Here is a 17,147-nt window from a genome sequence, read left to right on the forward strand (position 1 = left end):
ATGATAGCATCATAGATCAGCTTAATTGCCTTCAAGCATTATACGTCGATCCCCACCTTACGTTCGATGAAAGCGCTCATATCATCACACGTATGCGACAGATCTCCCTACAAAATGAGAATCTTCTCACTCACTTTGGATACACCCCAAATGAGAGTTCAAGTTCTTCAGACGAAGAAAATACTTCTGACGACGAACAGATCTACGCTCTTTCAGAACATTCTGATTCTACCGAAGAATTAGATGAAACAATAGAAGCTGACCCTCTCCCAGTTTCTTCCTCTTCTTCTGATACACCTATCGAAGAAGCTCCCAAACCTTCTAAACGAAAAAGCAAAAAACGTCGGTCTGATTCCGTTCTTAACGAATCTTTCTATGGCGATTTTCCTACAGAAGACTTTCTTCCTGCTGAAGAAGTCTCTGGTTCCGGTCAAAAAACTGATGAAGAAAAATCAAAAAAAGCCGATGAACCTAAAATTTATACTTCTTCGTATAAATACGACTTTTCTACCGTCCCGTCTACCGTCCCCACTTGGACCCGCAAAGATGACCTTAATAAGTTCCCCATTTCCCAAAATGGCACTTATCTTGATCTCACACATGTTCCTTACAAGGATCATTTAAAAACAATTGACGAATGGGCTCAATCGTTAGCTATTCTTGTTAATAATTACAAAGGAACCTGGGAACGTCCCCGCTTTCTTGATTACCTTTCAGCAACCCTCCAAGGCGATGCCCTTGACTGGTTACGACAATGGGACCAAACTCCCCAAGGTAAACAGCAAAAAGATGCCCTGTTAAATAACTTCGATAAAATCGATGGTGTTTTACGCGGTTTCGTTAAAATTCTGAAAGAAGAATTAGTTGGCCATACCGGTGAGCAACTCCTCACGGATGATGCAACATGTGCTCTTTCGAAAATCGAATTATGCAACATATGCCAATTTCCCGAATACGTCAAGCTATTTACCAAATACTTTCGACGACTCCCACCTTCTGCGATCAAAATCAATCGATGGAAACAACAAAATCCTCTTGCTCGTTATATCCATATCGGCCTTATCCAGATCAAGATCACCTCACTATTTCGTCGAGGAACAGATCAACCTGTCATTGCTCTCCTAATGGATAATCGCTTCCATAAACCTGTTGATGCACTAATTGGCGGTGTTCAATCCAACTTAGTCAATAATCTTATTTGGTTTAAAATCAAACCAAATTATTTCATCTCACTTTCCGATCCAAATATCGAAAAGGTCCTCCAAGTCAAACTCCAATTGTCCAAACTACAAATGGATTACGATTCCCCTAGCCTCGGAATCCAGTGGAAAGTCCTCTATGAACTCACTAGAGAACCTGAAACTGCCACCGTTCCTACACTTGACTCTAAACTCGTCACTCTGTTTGAACCTAGACCATTCGATACAATAATTGAGCCTAAACTACTCAATTGGACGGATCTAGAGATCCCTAAGACTTGGCTATTTGACAACATTAATTCTGTTCCCAAGCTACGTATCACAGAACCCACTGTGGCTACAATACATGCTTCTGGTTCAAATCTTTATGTTACCAATAAAGCTAAACCACCTCAGTTGCAACGTTCTGTATCTGCACGACACCATGGTTGGGAAAAAATCCTTCCTCCTCGTAAATCGTTTGAGTTACCCCCTCGACGTCGCTTTACATGGACCGAAAAGGGAAAAGCCCCTATCGATCCTCAGGATGCCCCTTTTTTGCCTGGATCAACCCACAAGGTAAATTCTGCAAAGTTCTTTCATTTTCACACCGGTAAAGATGAAATCCTAATTGCTCCCTCACAGGGCAAAAAACGGAAATATACTTATGTTAACGGTATTCTAAATTTCAAGGGTTATAAACCATATGGCCTTTGTGTTCTTATTGATACCGGCGCAACTACTAGTTGCTGCAGGTACAATGCTCTACCATCCGAAAAATGGCAACAGATGAAACATCCCATTGGTGTTCAAGGTATTGACGCTGAAGCTCCCTTAAATGTGATTCAGTTCAAAGCCAAGGATGTAGCCATATGGCTTAATGAAAAAAAATTCATTATCCCCAAAATCCTATGTTTTCCATATATGCATGGTGATTTTATTTTAGGATGTAACTTCATTTATAGCTATCTTCCTTTGCAGTTAAACGAAAAAACAATTTCGTTAACACTAAAAGATAAAACCGTTGTTGAAATTCCTATACAGGAAAATTTAGCTTCCGTTTGTAACGAAAAATTCTCTCCACCTAAAAGAGAATCTGATGCTCTGGTATTACAAGATACCCATTGGCTCTATAACTCTCTTCGACAAAACTTCTCCGAAAATCCACTCACCCTGTGGAAACGAAGTCCTCGTTTTTGTCGTCTTCAACTAAAAAACCAAAATATTGTCATTCGTGTTAAACCCATGATTTACCTCCGCCGTGACATTGATGAATTCGATGCTCAACTTCAAGACCTCCTTGAGAAAAAACTCATTGAGAAAACTCGCAGTCCCCATAGCAGCCCTGCTTTTATGGTTAGAAACCATAGTGAAGTTAAACGCGGAAAAGCCCGAATGGTCATCAACTATAAAAGGCTCAATGAACATCTGATCTTCGATGGATACTTTATTCCGAGAAAAGACGTTCTTATTAATCAAACACGAGGATCAACAATCTTTAGCAAGTTTGATTGTAAAGCTGGTTTCTGGCAGATTAAACTGCGCAAGAAATCCAAACCTTTAACCGCGTTCAGTACGCCTCATGGCCATTATCAATGGACCGTTATGCCTTTTGGCCTTAACACTGCCCCCCAGATATACCAACGCTGGATGGACTCCATCTTTAATGACCTTAAAGAATTTATTGTTGTCTATATTGATGATATTTTAGTTTTCTCTAAAACTAGAGAAGAACATAAAAAACATCTTATATGTCTCTCAGAAAAACTGAAACAATATGGCATCATTTTATCACCTACCAAAATCGATGTTGAGCAAGAATCCATTGATTTTCTCGGATTAGTTTTAACCCACAAAGGTATAAAACTACAGGATCATATCATCATTAAGATCCGTGACTTTCCCGATGTCCTTCAAGATAAAAAGCAACTCCAAAGCTTTTTAGGAATCTTGAATTATGGCCGTTCCTTTATTAAAGGATTAGCCCAAATGGAACTCCCTTTATTAAAGAAGCTCCAAAAGAATGCCCCTTTTTCTTGGACTAATAATGACACCACCATTATCCAACGAATTAAAGCTGATCTGGTACAGATCCCTGAAGTTTATTTTCCTCAGAATGGTGATAAACTTATTCTTGAAACAGATGCTTCAGACCTCTGTTGGGGATGCGTCTTAAAAGCCATTCCTCAAGAAAAATGGACTGATGATACTCCCTCATCTCCCCTGATTCGAGCTCGCAAAGCTCCTATCCCCAAGAATCTTCAAAAAGAAGAACTCATTTGTGGATATAATTCTGGAAAATTTAAACCCAATGAACAGAATTATATTATTTATGAAAAGGAACTTCTGGCTATCAAGTTAGCAATCAAACGATTTCATATCTATCTTGCTCCAGAAGATTTTATTATTCGAACAGACAACCAAGCTGTCAAAGATTTTCTAATCAATAAAAGAAATTGTTTAGATGGTCGTCGCTTAAAATGGTATAATGTTATTGCCCAATATTCTTTTGCTATTGAACATATCAAAGGAACTAATAATTTTCTTGCAGATTTCTTAAGCAGACCTACAGAGGTATCTAACAAGGATATTTCTTCTCTCCTTCTAACAGATGGATGAGTATCCTCAGCCTATACCTGACAAAGAAGGTTGGATCACTGTTGCTAAAAAGGCAACCTCCAAACCCTCCCCATCACAACCACAAAAATGGTTCGTGGTTTTTGCAGGTCACCAGCCTGGTATCTACGCGAACTGGACAGACTGTCACAAGCAGCTTCGTTCATTCAACGGTTCTTGTTTCAAGGCATATGACACACTTATAGAAGCCCAAACCGTTTTCTATAATGCGGGTCAAGCCTCTCTCAAAATGTTTTCAAAAACCCCAGACGTTGTAGAGATTAACAATTTCTATGATCCTGGTCTTCCAAACAATTTGTATAATGAACTTAACACTGTTTGGAAAGCACATAAACTTGGTGCTAATAAAAAATTCAGACAACATCTGAGTTCTCTTGCTGCTCTCATGGCTGAACAAACAGCTATGACGACTGAGCTTAAACAGCTCTGCATACAAAGCTGTCTTTCTATCGACTGGGAAAATGATTTTTCGCTTTCTCAAATTAATTGTTTTCTTAAGCTTGCCCAGTTAATAGGAGAACAAGACTTTCCTGCAAATACGTTTGCCAAAATTAACCGTATCTGCCTCCTGGAAAAAGCCAGAGCACTCTTACCTTCAGATATTTTTCGGTTTATCTACCGACAAATTGAAAATCATTATGATATAATAAAGACATATTATACCACCTATCATGAAGATATCAATACCTTTGATACTCTTTATAATGGGAAAAAGGTCCTTAAACTTGACTTTTTTATCATCCCAGGCCTTGAATGGTCCATGGATCCTATTGATTGGGGACTAGTTAATAAACTTACCTTTTCCTCCCATGACTCCTACCAGAATTTTCCAGCAATGATCCGATCGATGATTTACAAAGTGAGTCATCTTTGGCAATACAGTCGACATCTGACTTTCTGGATTTCTAGTTCAATTGGAAGTTTCGAAAAAACTCGCTTCTTCCAACCATACCAGATTTGGTTCCTCAAATTCACTGGTCAAGACAATGATTCAGATTATGAGCATCATAAACTGATAAATTCTGAAGAGCTTGCTGCCAGCATAGAACCTTATTATTTGGAAAGTTACAGTTTCTTACACCTACAAGAGACCGCTCGCCGCATTCTTGATGGCTCATATTACCACCAAGAACCAATTTTTTATTGCTGTGATGGACGCAGACTCTTCATCACTACCATTCGTTGTTACTATACAGACGTTGCCGAAGGAGAACACAATATCCAGATGGCCAAGACCTTCCTAAAAGATGTTGTTCATTATGCCAATACCATGGGCTTTAATTCGTTGGATAATGGTGGTGTCATTATTAGTCCAAGAAAAAGGGGCATTCTTTTGGAGCTTCTTTAATAAAGGGAGTTCCATTTGGGCTAATCCTTTAATAAAGGAACGGCCATAATTCAAGATTCCTAAAAAGCTTTGGAGTTGCTTTTTATCTTGAAGGACATCGGGAAAGTCACGGATCTTAATGATGATATGATCCTGTAGTTTTATACCTTTGTGGGTTAAAACTAATCCGAGAAAATCAATGGATTCTTGCTCAACATCGATTTTGGTAGGTGATAAAATGATGCCATATTGTTTCAGTTTTTCTGAGAGACATATAAGATGTTTTTTATGTTCTTCTCTAGTTTTAGAGAAAACTAAAATATCATCAATATAGACAACAATAAATTCTTTAAGGTCATTAAAGATGGAGTCCATCCAGCGTTGGTATATCTGGGGGGCAGTGTTAAGGCCAAAAGGCATAACGGTCCATTGATAATGGCCATGAGGCGTACTGAACGCGGTTAAAGGTTTGGATTTCTTGCGCAGTTTAATCTGCCAGAAACCAGCTTTACAATCAAACTTGCTAAAGATTGTTGATCCTCGTGTTTGATTAATAAGAACGTCTTTTCTCGGAATAAAGTATCCATCGAAGATCAGATGTTCATTGAGCCTTTTATAGTTGATGACCATTCGGGCTTTTCCGCGTTTAACTTCACTATGGTTTCTAACCATAAAAGCAGGGCTGCTATGGGGACTGCGAGTTTTCTCAATGAGTTTTTTCTCAAGGAGGTCTTGAAGTTGAGCATCGAATTCATCAATGTCACGGCGGAGGTAAATCATGGGTTTAACACGAATGACAATATTTTGGTTTTTTAGTTGAAGACGACAAAAACGAGGACTTCGTTTCCACAGGGTGAGTGGATTTTCGGAGAAGTTTTGTCGAAGAGAGTTATAGAGCCAATGGGTATCTTGTAATACCAGAGCATCAGATTCTCTTTTAGGTGGAGAGAATTTTTCGTTACAAACGGAAGCTAAATTTTCCTGTATAGGAATTTCAACAACGGTTTTATCTTTTAGTGTTAACGAAATTGTTTTTTCGTTTAACTGCAAAGGAAGATAGCTATAAATGAAGTTACATCCTAAAATAAAATCACCATGCATATATGGAAAACATAGGATTTTGGGGATAATGAATTTTTTTTCATTAAGCCATATGGCTACATCCTTGGCTTTGAACTGAATCACATTTAAGGGAGCTTCAGCGTCAATACCTTGAACACCAATGGGATGTTTCATCTGTTGCCATTTTTCGGATGGTAGAGCATTGTACCTGCAGCAACTAGTAGTTGCGCCGGTATCAATAAGAACACAAAGGCCATATGGTTTATAACCCTTGAAATTTAGAATACCGTTAACATAAGTATATTTCCGTTTTTTGCCCTGTGAGGGAGCAATTAGGATTTCATCTTTACCGGTGTGAAAATGAAAGAACTTTGCAGAATTTACCTTGTGGGTTGATCCAGGCAAAAAAGGGGCATCCTGAGGATCGATAGGGGCTTTTCCCTTTTCGGTCCATGTAAAGCGACGTCGAGGGGGTAACTCAAACGATTTACGAGGAGGAAGGATTTTTTCCCAACCATGGTGTCGTGCAGATACAGAACGTTGCAACTGAGGTGGTTTAGCTTTATTGGTAACATAAAGATTTGAACCAGAAGCATGTATTGTAGCCACAGTGGGTTCTGTGATACGTAGCTTGGGAACAGAATTAATGTTGTCAAATAGCCAAGTCTTAGGGATCTCTAGATCCGTCCAATTGAGTAGTTTAGGCTCAATTATTGTATCGAATGGTCTAGGTTCAAACAGAGTGACGAGTTTAGAGTCAAGTGTAGGAACGGTGGCAGTTTCAGGTTCTCTAGTGAGTTCATAGAGGACTTTCCACTGGATTCCGAGGCTAGGGGAATCGTAATCCATTTGTAGTTTGGACAATTGGAGTTTGACTTGGAGGACCTTTTCGATATTTGGATCGGAAAGTGAGATGAAATAATTTGGTTTGATTTTAAACCAAATAAGATTATTGACTAAGTTGGATTGAACACCGCCAATTAGTGCATCAACAGGTTTATGGAAGCGATTATCCATTAGGAGAGCAATGACAGGTTGATCTGTTCCTCGACGAAATAGTGAGGTGATCTTGATCTGGATAAGGCCGATATGGATATAACGAGCAAGAGGATTTTGTTGTTTCCATCGATTGATTTTGTCCTTGCTGAGGATATTAAAACCACATTGACCATTGGCTGTATGGTCAATTGTTGTATTGCCACTAAATTGTTCTAAGATTCGTTTAGAAAAGATGGCAAATCGGGAAGTTTTGTAGACTTCTTCTTTTTTGATTCGTTGGAGTTTATCAAACTGAATCAACTGTTCATTAGTGAACTGGACTTCTTCTCCAATGATGTCACTAAGTTTGATGTTCGTAGTTTCTTCCGGATTGGAAGGAGTGACGTTCATCATACAAATACTTTCAATATCGGTGGAATCCTCATCAGAAGTGGGTTCGGATGTGGAAGCATCGCTAGAGTATAGACTGCTGGAGAGTTCGTAAAGAATGGTAGATGGATCGGTTATTTCGCTACCATAGGCAACACAAAGGTTATCGGTTTGTAAACGCTTAACCATTTTGGAGGCCTTCTTACCCTTTTGAGGGCAATTCGTGGCGTAGTGACCAGCTTCATTACAAATATAACACTTGCAATCTTTTTTGGTTTCAAGTGCTTTGGAGGATTTTTTGGATCCTTTTTTTCGACCTTTGGCAGGCTTTGAAGGAGGAGAAGCCTGAGTGACGTATTTTTTAGAGGCTTTAGGCTTGCGACCTTTCCATTTTTTCCATCGGAAATTTTTTCGTTTGGGTCGCTTGGAGGTGGTTGCTCTATAAGGAGCACAACCAATTTTCCAGGTTTCCTGGAGAATCTTGTCACAGCATCGTTGTCCTTCTGCAGTGCCATTAATTTGGTTTTTGACCTGTTTTTTGGCTTTTGTCTCAAGACATTTTTCGTTAATGAGACGGTAGACGAAGTTGGTGCGAAAACCAATATTATCGTTCTTTTGGATGCGAACGAGGAAATCGGGATAGCCTTTTGCAGCAAGTTCATCCCAAGGACTAGGAAGTTTGTGAAAGAACTGGGGTAACCAATGTTCGATCGCAGAAGGTGGGAGTCGTCGAAAGTATTTGGTAAATAGCTTGACGTATTCGGGAAATTGGCATATGTTGCATAATTCGATTTTCGAAAGAGCACATGTTGCATCATCCGTGAGGAGTTGCTCACCGGTATGGCCAACTAATTCTTCTTTCAGAATTTTAACGAAACCGCGTAAAACACCATCGATTTTATCGAAGTTATTTAACAGGGCATCTTTTTGCTGTTTACCTTGGGGAGTTTGGTCCCATTGTCGTAACCAGTCAAGGGCATCGCCTTGGAGGGTTGCTGAAAGGTAATCAAGAAAGCGGGGACGTTCCCAGGTTCCTTTGTAATTATTAACAAGAATAGCTAACGATTGAGCCCATTCGTCAATTGTTTTTAAATGATCCTTGTAAGGAACATGTGTGAGATCAAGATAAGTGCCATTTTGGGAAATGGGGAACTTATTAAGGTCATCTTTGCGGGTCCAAGTGGGGACGGTAGACGGGACGGTAGAAAAGTCGTATTTATACGAAGAAGTATAAATTTTAGGTTCATCGGCTTTTTTTGATTTTTCTTCATCAGTTTTTTGACCGGAACCAGAGACTTCTTCAGCAGGAAGAAAGTCTTCTGTAGGAAAATCGCCATAGAAAGATTCGTTAAGAACGGAATCAGACCGACGTTTTTTGCTTTTTCGTTTAGAAGGTTTGGGAGCTTCTTCGATAGGTGTATCAGAAGAAGAGGAAGAAACTGGGAGAGGGTCAGCTTCTATTGTTTCATCTAATTCTTCGGTAGAATCAGAATGTTCTGAAAGAGCGTAGATCTGTTCGTCGTCAGAAGTATTTTCTTCGTCTGAAGAACTTGAACTCTCATTTGGGGTGTATCCAAAGTGAGTGAGAAGATTCTCATTTTGTAGGGAGATCTGTCGCATACGTGTGATGATATGAGCGCTTTCATCGAACGTAAGGTGGGGATCGACGTATAATGCTTGAAGGCAATTAAGCTGATCTATGATGCTATCATAGTCATCTCTGCGATAGGAGGAAGAAGATGGTGCTGAGAAAACTTTTATGGTTTCAACAGTGTCTTCATGGCCGTAAAACAAAGGCTTAACTTTGTAACGGGTTGGTTGTTTCACAGAGGTTTGGTCTGTGGATAGAGGTGGCGATTCTTCAGAAAGGGTCGGCTCGGTAGGCGGAGGATCAGGTGGATCCGGTGGATAAAGGTCGGATAGCTTAATCTTTTGAAGCTTAGCTAAGTCGATCTTCATTTGATTTAATTGTTCCTGAAGGGCTGTTTCAGGATTATGAGAAAGGGTGAAAATCTGGGTAAGAGTTTCAAGTTTGTCATTCAAGGAGAGTAAGCCTTGCTGGACATCATCAAAAGAGGAAGCCATATGGGTATTGGTTGCCTCTAAATTATGTTGGAAGTCGATCTTCCAATCGGTAACCATGTCGACGAGAAAGTTAAGTCCTGCTCCGACGTGGGGGAAAGATACTGGTTCAGTAGTGTTAAAGTGGGCTATATGCCGATAATTTTCGGTAGGCGTATCTTGACCTGCTAGGTTTCTGATACAGTTAACAGAGGTTGTGTGTGCCATAGTGATTATGTCGTAGATATTTGAGAACTGTCCTGGTGCCTAAAACCAAAGGGTCCTGTAAGCAGCTTAACAAAGTCACAAGTTTTATAACGTGACAATAAGCAAAGACAGGATAATCTGGGCTTTTAACAGTAAACAAACATCAAAGATAAATCATAAGCACAAACGTAAACTGAAAACTTTATTACAGAAAACTTACAGTGGTCCAGAAACGAAGAGAGCTCTGATACCAATTACAGAAATGCGGAAAACAGTTTACAAGCAGAAACTTTACATGAAGAATCCTCAAAACAAGAGAGGAAAAGAGATAATGAAAAACAGATATCCAAAAACGTTTGGGAGTTCTGGATTAAATAACATTTAAAAGTGATTGAAACAGTATCCGCGAAGATAAGAAGGAATCTTTCTTTTACTGTTTAAAAAGAGTGTCGGCAACTTTCACTGTGGATGAATAGTCTGTCGGCAACTTTCGGCTACTTTTCTTTTTGGAAAAGCAGACAAGACGGTCTTCTGTCGTGTGCTGGATACGATGGCAGTCGAGCAGAGAAGAGAGTCGGTTATCCTTCCATAGCATTGATGAGATTATGGAGTTCATATTCATCAAGTGAGGGAGGACTATCTGGTGACTGAGCATCAGCAATATCCCATTCAAGGTTAAGCCGTTCAGTCTCAGTTTTGACGCGAGAAGGTATGTCCATGGTATTGGCATAATGAACAACATCTTTTAGGAAGGTCTTGGCCATCTGGATATTGTGTTCTCCTTCGGCAACGTCTGTATAGTAACAACGAATGGTAGTGATGAAGAGTCTGCGTCCATCACAGCAATAAAAAATTGGTTCTTGGTGGTAATATGAGCCATCAAGAATGCGGCGAGCGGTCTCTTGTAGGTGTAAGAAACTGTAACTTTCCAAATAATAAGGTTCTATGCTGGCAGCAAGCTCTTCAGAATTTATCAGTTTATGATGCTCATAATCTGAATCATTGTCTTGACCAGTGAATTTGAGGAACCAAATCTGGTATGGTTGGAAGAAGCGAGTTTTTTCGAAACTTCCAATTGAACTAGAAATCCAGAAAGTCAGATGTCGACTGTATTGCCAAAGATGACTCACTTTGTAAATCATCGATCGGATCATTGCTGGAAAATTCTGGTAGGAGTCATGGGAGGAAAAGGTAAGTTTATTAACTAGTCCCCAATCAATAGGATCCATGGACCATTCAAGGCCTGGGATGATAAAAAAGTCAAGTTTAAGGACCTTTTTCCCATTATAAAGAGTATCAAAGGTATTGATATCTTCATGATAGGTGGTATAATATGTCTTTATTATATCATAATGATTTTCAATTTGTCGGTAGATAAACCGAAAAATATCTGAAGGTAAGAGTGCTCTGGCTTTTTCCAGGAGGCAGATACGGTTAATTTTGGCAAACGTATTTGCAGGAAAGTCTTGTTCTCCTATTAACTGGGCAAGCTTAAGAAAACAATTAATTTGAGAAAGCGAAAAATCATTTTCCCAGTCGATAGAAAGACAGCTTTGTATGCAGAGCTGTTTAAGCTCAGTCGTCATAGCTGTTTGTTCAGCCATGAGAGCAGCAAGAGAACTCAGATGTTGTCTGAATTTTTTATTAGCACCAAGTTTATGTGCTTTCCAAACAGTGTTAAGTTCATTATACAAATTGTTTGGAAGACCAGGATCATAGAAATTGTTAATCTCTACAACGTCTGGGGTTTTTGAAAACATTTTGAGAGAGGCTTGACCCGCATTATAGAAAACGGTTTGGGCTTCTATAAGTGTGTCATATGCCTTGAAACAAGAACCGTTGAATGAACGAAGCTGCTTGTGACAGTCTGTCCAGTTCGCGTAGATACCAGGCTGGTGACCTGCAAAAACCACGAACCATTTTTGTGGTTGTGATGGGGAGGGTTTGGAGGTTGCCTTTTTAGCAACAGTGATCCAACCTTCTTTGTCAGGTATAGGCTGAGGATACTCATCCATCTGTTAGAAGGAGAGAAGAAATATCCTTGTTAGATACCTCTGTAGGTCTGCTTAAGAAATCTGCAAGAAAATTATTAGTTCCTTTGATATGTTCAATAGCAAAAGAATATTGGGCAATAACATTATACCATTTTAAGCGACGACCATCTAAACAATTTCTTTTATTGATTAGAAAATCTTTGACAGCTTGGTTGTCTGTTCGAATAATAAAATCTTCTGGAGCAAGATAGATATGAAATCGTTTGATTGCTAACTTGATAGCCAGAAGTTCCTTTTCATAAATAATATAATTCTGTTCATTGGGTTTAAATTTTCCAGAATTATATCCACAAATGAGTTCTTCTTTTTGAAGATTCTTGGGGATAGGAGCTTTGCGAGCTCGAATCAGGGGAGATGAGGGAGTATCATCAGTCCATTTTTCTTGAGGAATGGCTTTTAAGACGCATCCCCAACAGAGGTCTAAGATTCAATCTTTACTCATTAAAACACTCTTTGTGACGTCAAAGGGAATTCGAATAAGTTTAGCTCAAAACTCTCAATTTCTTTCGAAGATTCAATCCTTATACCTTAAAAAAGTCGAGTGACATAATAGTTACCATAATTAGGGTATTTTCATTCAAAGATTCAATCGCTACTCATTAAAACACTCTTTGTGATATGAAATGGAACTCGAATAAGTTTAACTCAAAACTCTCACTTTCTTTCAAAGATTCAATCTTTATGCATTAAAAAGGTCAGGTGACATAACAGGTAAGTTGATTGAGGTATTTTCATTCAAAGATTCAATCTTTGCTCATTAAAACACTCTTTGGGACGTCAAAGGGAAACCGAATAAGTTTAACTCAAAACTCTCGATTTCTATCAAAGATTCAATCTTTATACATTAAAAAGTTCAAGTGACATAACAGGTACCCTGATTGTGGTATTTTCATTCAAGAATTCAATCTTTACTTATTCAAACACTCTTTGTGACGTCATAGGGAACTCGCATAAGTTTAACTCAAACCTCTCATTTTCCTTCAATGATTCAATCTTTATACATTAAAAAGGTCACGTGACATGACAGGTACCTTGATTGAGGTATTTTCATTCAAAGATTATATCTTTACTCATTAAAACACTCTTTGTGACGTCGAAGGGAACTCAAATAAATTTAACTCAAAACTCTCATTTTCTTTCAAGGATTCAGTCTCTATACATTAAAAAGGTCTACTGGCATAGCAGGTATCTTGATTGAGGTATTTTCTTTCAAAGATGTAATCTTTACTCATTATTACACTCTTTGTGACGTCAAAGGGAACTCGAATAAGTTTAGCTCAAAACTCTAAATTTCTTTTAAATATTTAATTCTTATACATTTAAAAAGCCTAGTGACATAATAGGTACCCCAATCGAGGCATTTTCATTCAAATATTCAATCTCTACTCATTAAAACATTCTTTGTGACGTCAAACGGAACTCGAATAAGTTTAACTCAAAACCCTCATTTTCTTTCAATGATTCAATGTTTCCGCATTAAAAAGGTCAAGTGACATAACAGGTAAGTTGATTGAGGTATTTTCATTCAAAGATTCAATCTTTACTCATTAAAACACTCTTTGGGACGTCAAAGGGAAACCGAATAAGTTTAACTCAAAACTCTCAATTTCTGTCAAAGATTCAATCTTTATACGTTAAAAAGTTCTAGTGACATAACAGGTACCCTGATTGAGGTATTTTCATTCAAGAATTCAATCTTTACTTATTCAAACACTCTTTGTGATGTTAAAGGGAACTCGAATAAATTTAACTCAAATCTCTCATTTTCTTTCAATGATTCAATCTTTATACATTAAAAAGGTCACGTGACAAGACAGGTACCTTGATTGAGGCATTTTCATTAAAAGATTATATCTTTACTCATTAAAACACTCTTTGTGACGTCAAAGGTAACTCGAATAAATCTAACTCAAAACTCTCATATTCTTTCAAAGATTCAGTCTTTATACATTAAAAAGGTCTACTGACATAACAGGTACCTTGATTGAGGTATTTTCTTTCAAACATTCAATCTTTACTCATTATTACACTCTTTGTGACGTCAAAGGGAACTCGAATAAGTGTAGCTCAAAACTCTAAATTTCTTTCAAATATTTAATTCTTATACATTTAAAAAGTCTAGTGACATAATAGGTACCCTAATTGAGGTATTTTCATTCAAAGATTCAATCTCTACTCATTAAAACACTCTTTGTGACGTCAAACGGAACTCGAATAAGCTTGACTCAAAACTCTCATTTTCTTTCAGTGATTCAATCTTTCCGCATTAAAAAGGTCAAGTGACATAACAGGTACCTTGATTGAGGTATTTTCATACAAATATTCAATCCTTACTCATTAAAACACTCTTTGTGACGTCAAAGGGAACTCGAATAACTGTAACTCAAAACTCTCATATTCTTTCAAAGATTCAGTCTTTATACATTAAAAAGGTCTACTGACATAACAGGTACCTTGATTGAGGTATTTTCTTTCAAACATTCAATCTTTACTCATTATTACACTCTTTGTGACGTCAAAGGGAGCTCGAATAAGTTTAGCTCAAAACTCTAAATTTCTTTCAAATATTTAATTCTTATACATTTAAAAAGTCTAGTGACATAATAGGTACCCTAATTGAGGTATTTTCATTCGAAGATTCTATCTCTACTCATTAAAACACTCTTTGTGACGTCAAACAGAACTCGAATAAGCTTGACTCAAAACTCTCATTTTCTTTCAGTGATTCAATCTTTCCGCATTAAAAAGGTCAAGTGACATAACAGGTACCTTGATTGAGGTATTTTCATACAAATATTCAATCCTTACTCATTAAAACACTCTTTGTGACGTCAAAGGGAACTCGAATAACTGTAACTCAAAACTCTCATTTTCTTTCAAAGATTCAATCTTTATGCGTCAAAAAGGTCAAGTGACATAACAGCTACCCTGATTGAGCTATTTTCATTAAAAGATTCAATCTTTACTCATTAAAACACTCTTTGTGACGTCTAAGGGAACTCGAATAAGTTTAACTCAAAACTCTTATTTTCTTTCAAAGATTCAATCTTTATACATTGAAAAGGTCAAGTGACACAACAGGCACCTTGAGTGAGCTATTTTCATTCAAAGATTCAACCTTTACTCATTAAAACACTCTTTGTGACTCCAAAGCGAACTCGAATATGTTTAACTCAAAACTCTCATTTTCTTTCAAAGATTCAATCTTTATGCATTAAATAGGTCAAGTGACATAACAGGTACCTTGATTGAGGTACTTTCATTCAAAGATTCAATCTTTACTCATTGAAACACTCTTTGTGACGTCGAAGGGAAGTCGAATAACTGAAACTCAAAACTCTGATTTTCTTTCAAAGATACAATCATTACGCGTCAAAAAGGTCAAGTGGCATAACAGGTACCTTGATTGAGGTATTTTCACACAAAGATTCACTCTTTACTCATTCAAACACTTTGTGTGACGTCAAAGGGAACTCGACTCTTATTTTTATTCCAAGATTCAATATTTATACACTAAAAATGTCTAGTGACTTAACAGGTGCCTTGATTGAGGTATTTTCATTCAAAGATTCAATCTTTACTCATTAAAACACTCTTTGTGACGTCAAAGGGAATTCGAATAAGTTTAGCTCAAAACTCTCAATTTCTTTCGAAGATTCAATCCTTATACCTTAAAAAAGTCGAGTGACATAATAGTTACCATAATTAGGGTATTTTCATTCAAAGATTCAATCGCTACTCATTAAAACACTCTTTGTGATATGAAATGGAACTCGAATAAGTTTAACTCAAAACTCTCACTTTCTTTCAAAGATTCAATCTTTATGCATTAAAAAGGTCAGGTGACATAACAGGTAAGTTGATTGAGGTATTTTAATTCAAAGATTCAATCTTTGCTCATTAAAACACTCTTTGGGACGTCAAAGGGAAACCGAATAAGTTTAACTCAAAACTCTCGATTTCTATCAAAGATTCAATCTTTATACATTAAAAAGTTCAAGTGACATAACAGGTACCCTGATTGTGGTATTTTGATTCAAGAATTCAATCTTTACTTATTCAAACACTATTTGTAACGTCATAGGGAACTCGCATAAGTTTAACTCAAACCTCTCGTTTTCCTTCAATGATTCAATCTTTATACATTAAAAAGGTCACGTGACATGACAGGTACCTTGATTGAGGTATTTTCATTCAAAGATTATATCTTTACTCATTAAAACACTCTTTGTGACGTCGAAGGGAACTCAAATAAATTTACCTCAAAACTCTCATTTTCTTTCAAGGATTCAGTCTTTATACATTAAAAAGGTCTACTGGCATAGCAGGTATCTTGATTGAGGTATTTTCTTTCAAAGATTTAATCTTTACTCATTATTACACTCTTTGTGACGTCAAAGGGAACTCGAATAAGTTTAGCTCAAAACTCTAAATTTCTTTTAAATATTTAATTCTTATACATTTAAAAAGCCTAGTGACATAATAGGTACCCAATCGAGGCATTTTCATTCAAAGATTCAATCTCTACTCATTAAAACATTCTTTGTGACGTCAAACGGAACTCGAATAAGTTTAACTCAAAACCCTCATTTTCTTTCAATGATTCAATCTTTCCGCATTAAAAAGGTCAAGTGAGATAACAGGTAAGTGGATTGAGGTATTTTCATTCAAAGATTCAATCTTTACTCATTAAAACACTCTTTGGGACGTCAAAGGGAAACCGAATAAGTTTAACTCAAAACTCTCAATTTCTGTCAAAGATTCAATCTTTATACGTTAAAAAGTTCTAGTGACATAACAGGTACCCTGATTGAGGTATTTTCATTCAAGAATTCAATCTTTACTTATTCAAACACTCTTTGTGATGTTAAAGGGAACTCGAATAAATTTAACTCAAATCTCTCATTTTCTTTCAATGATTCAATCTTTATACATTAAAAAGGTCACGTGACAAGACAGGTACCTTGATTGAGGCATTTTCATTAAAAGATTATATCTTTACTCATTAAAACACTCTTTGTGACGTCAAAGGTAACTCGAATAAATCTAACTCAAAACTCTCATATTCTTTCAAAGATTCAGTCTTTATACATTAAAAAGGTCTACTGACATAACAGGTACCTTGATTGAGGTATTTTCTTTCAAACATTCAATCTTTACTCATTATTACACTCTTTGTGACGTCAAAGGGAACTCGAATAAGTGTAGCTCAAAACTCTAAATTTCTTTCAAATATTTAATTCTTATACATTT

The sequence above is a fragment of the Cornus florida genome, unplaced genomic scaffold, assembly GCF_030987335.1.
Source record: "Cornus florida cultivar Cherokee Brave unplaced genomic scaffold, ASM3098733v1 CherokeeBrave_3.0.0_Hap2_Chr02, whole genome shotgun sequence".
Classification (NCBI taxonomy): Eukaryota; Viridiplantae; Streptophyta; class Magnoliopsida; order Cornales; family Cornaceae; genus Cornus; species Cornus florida.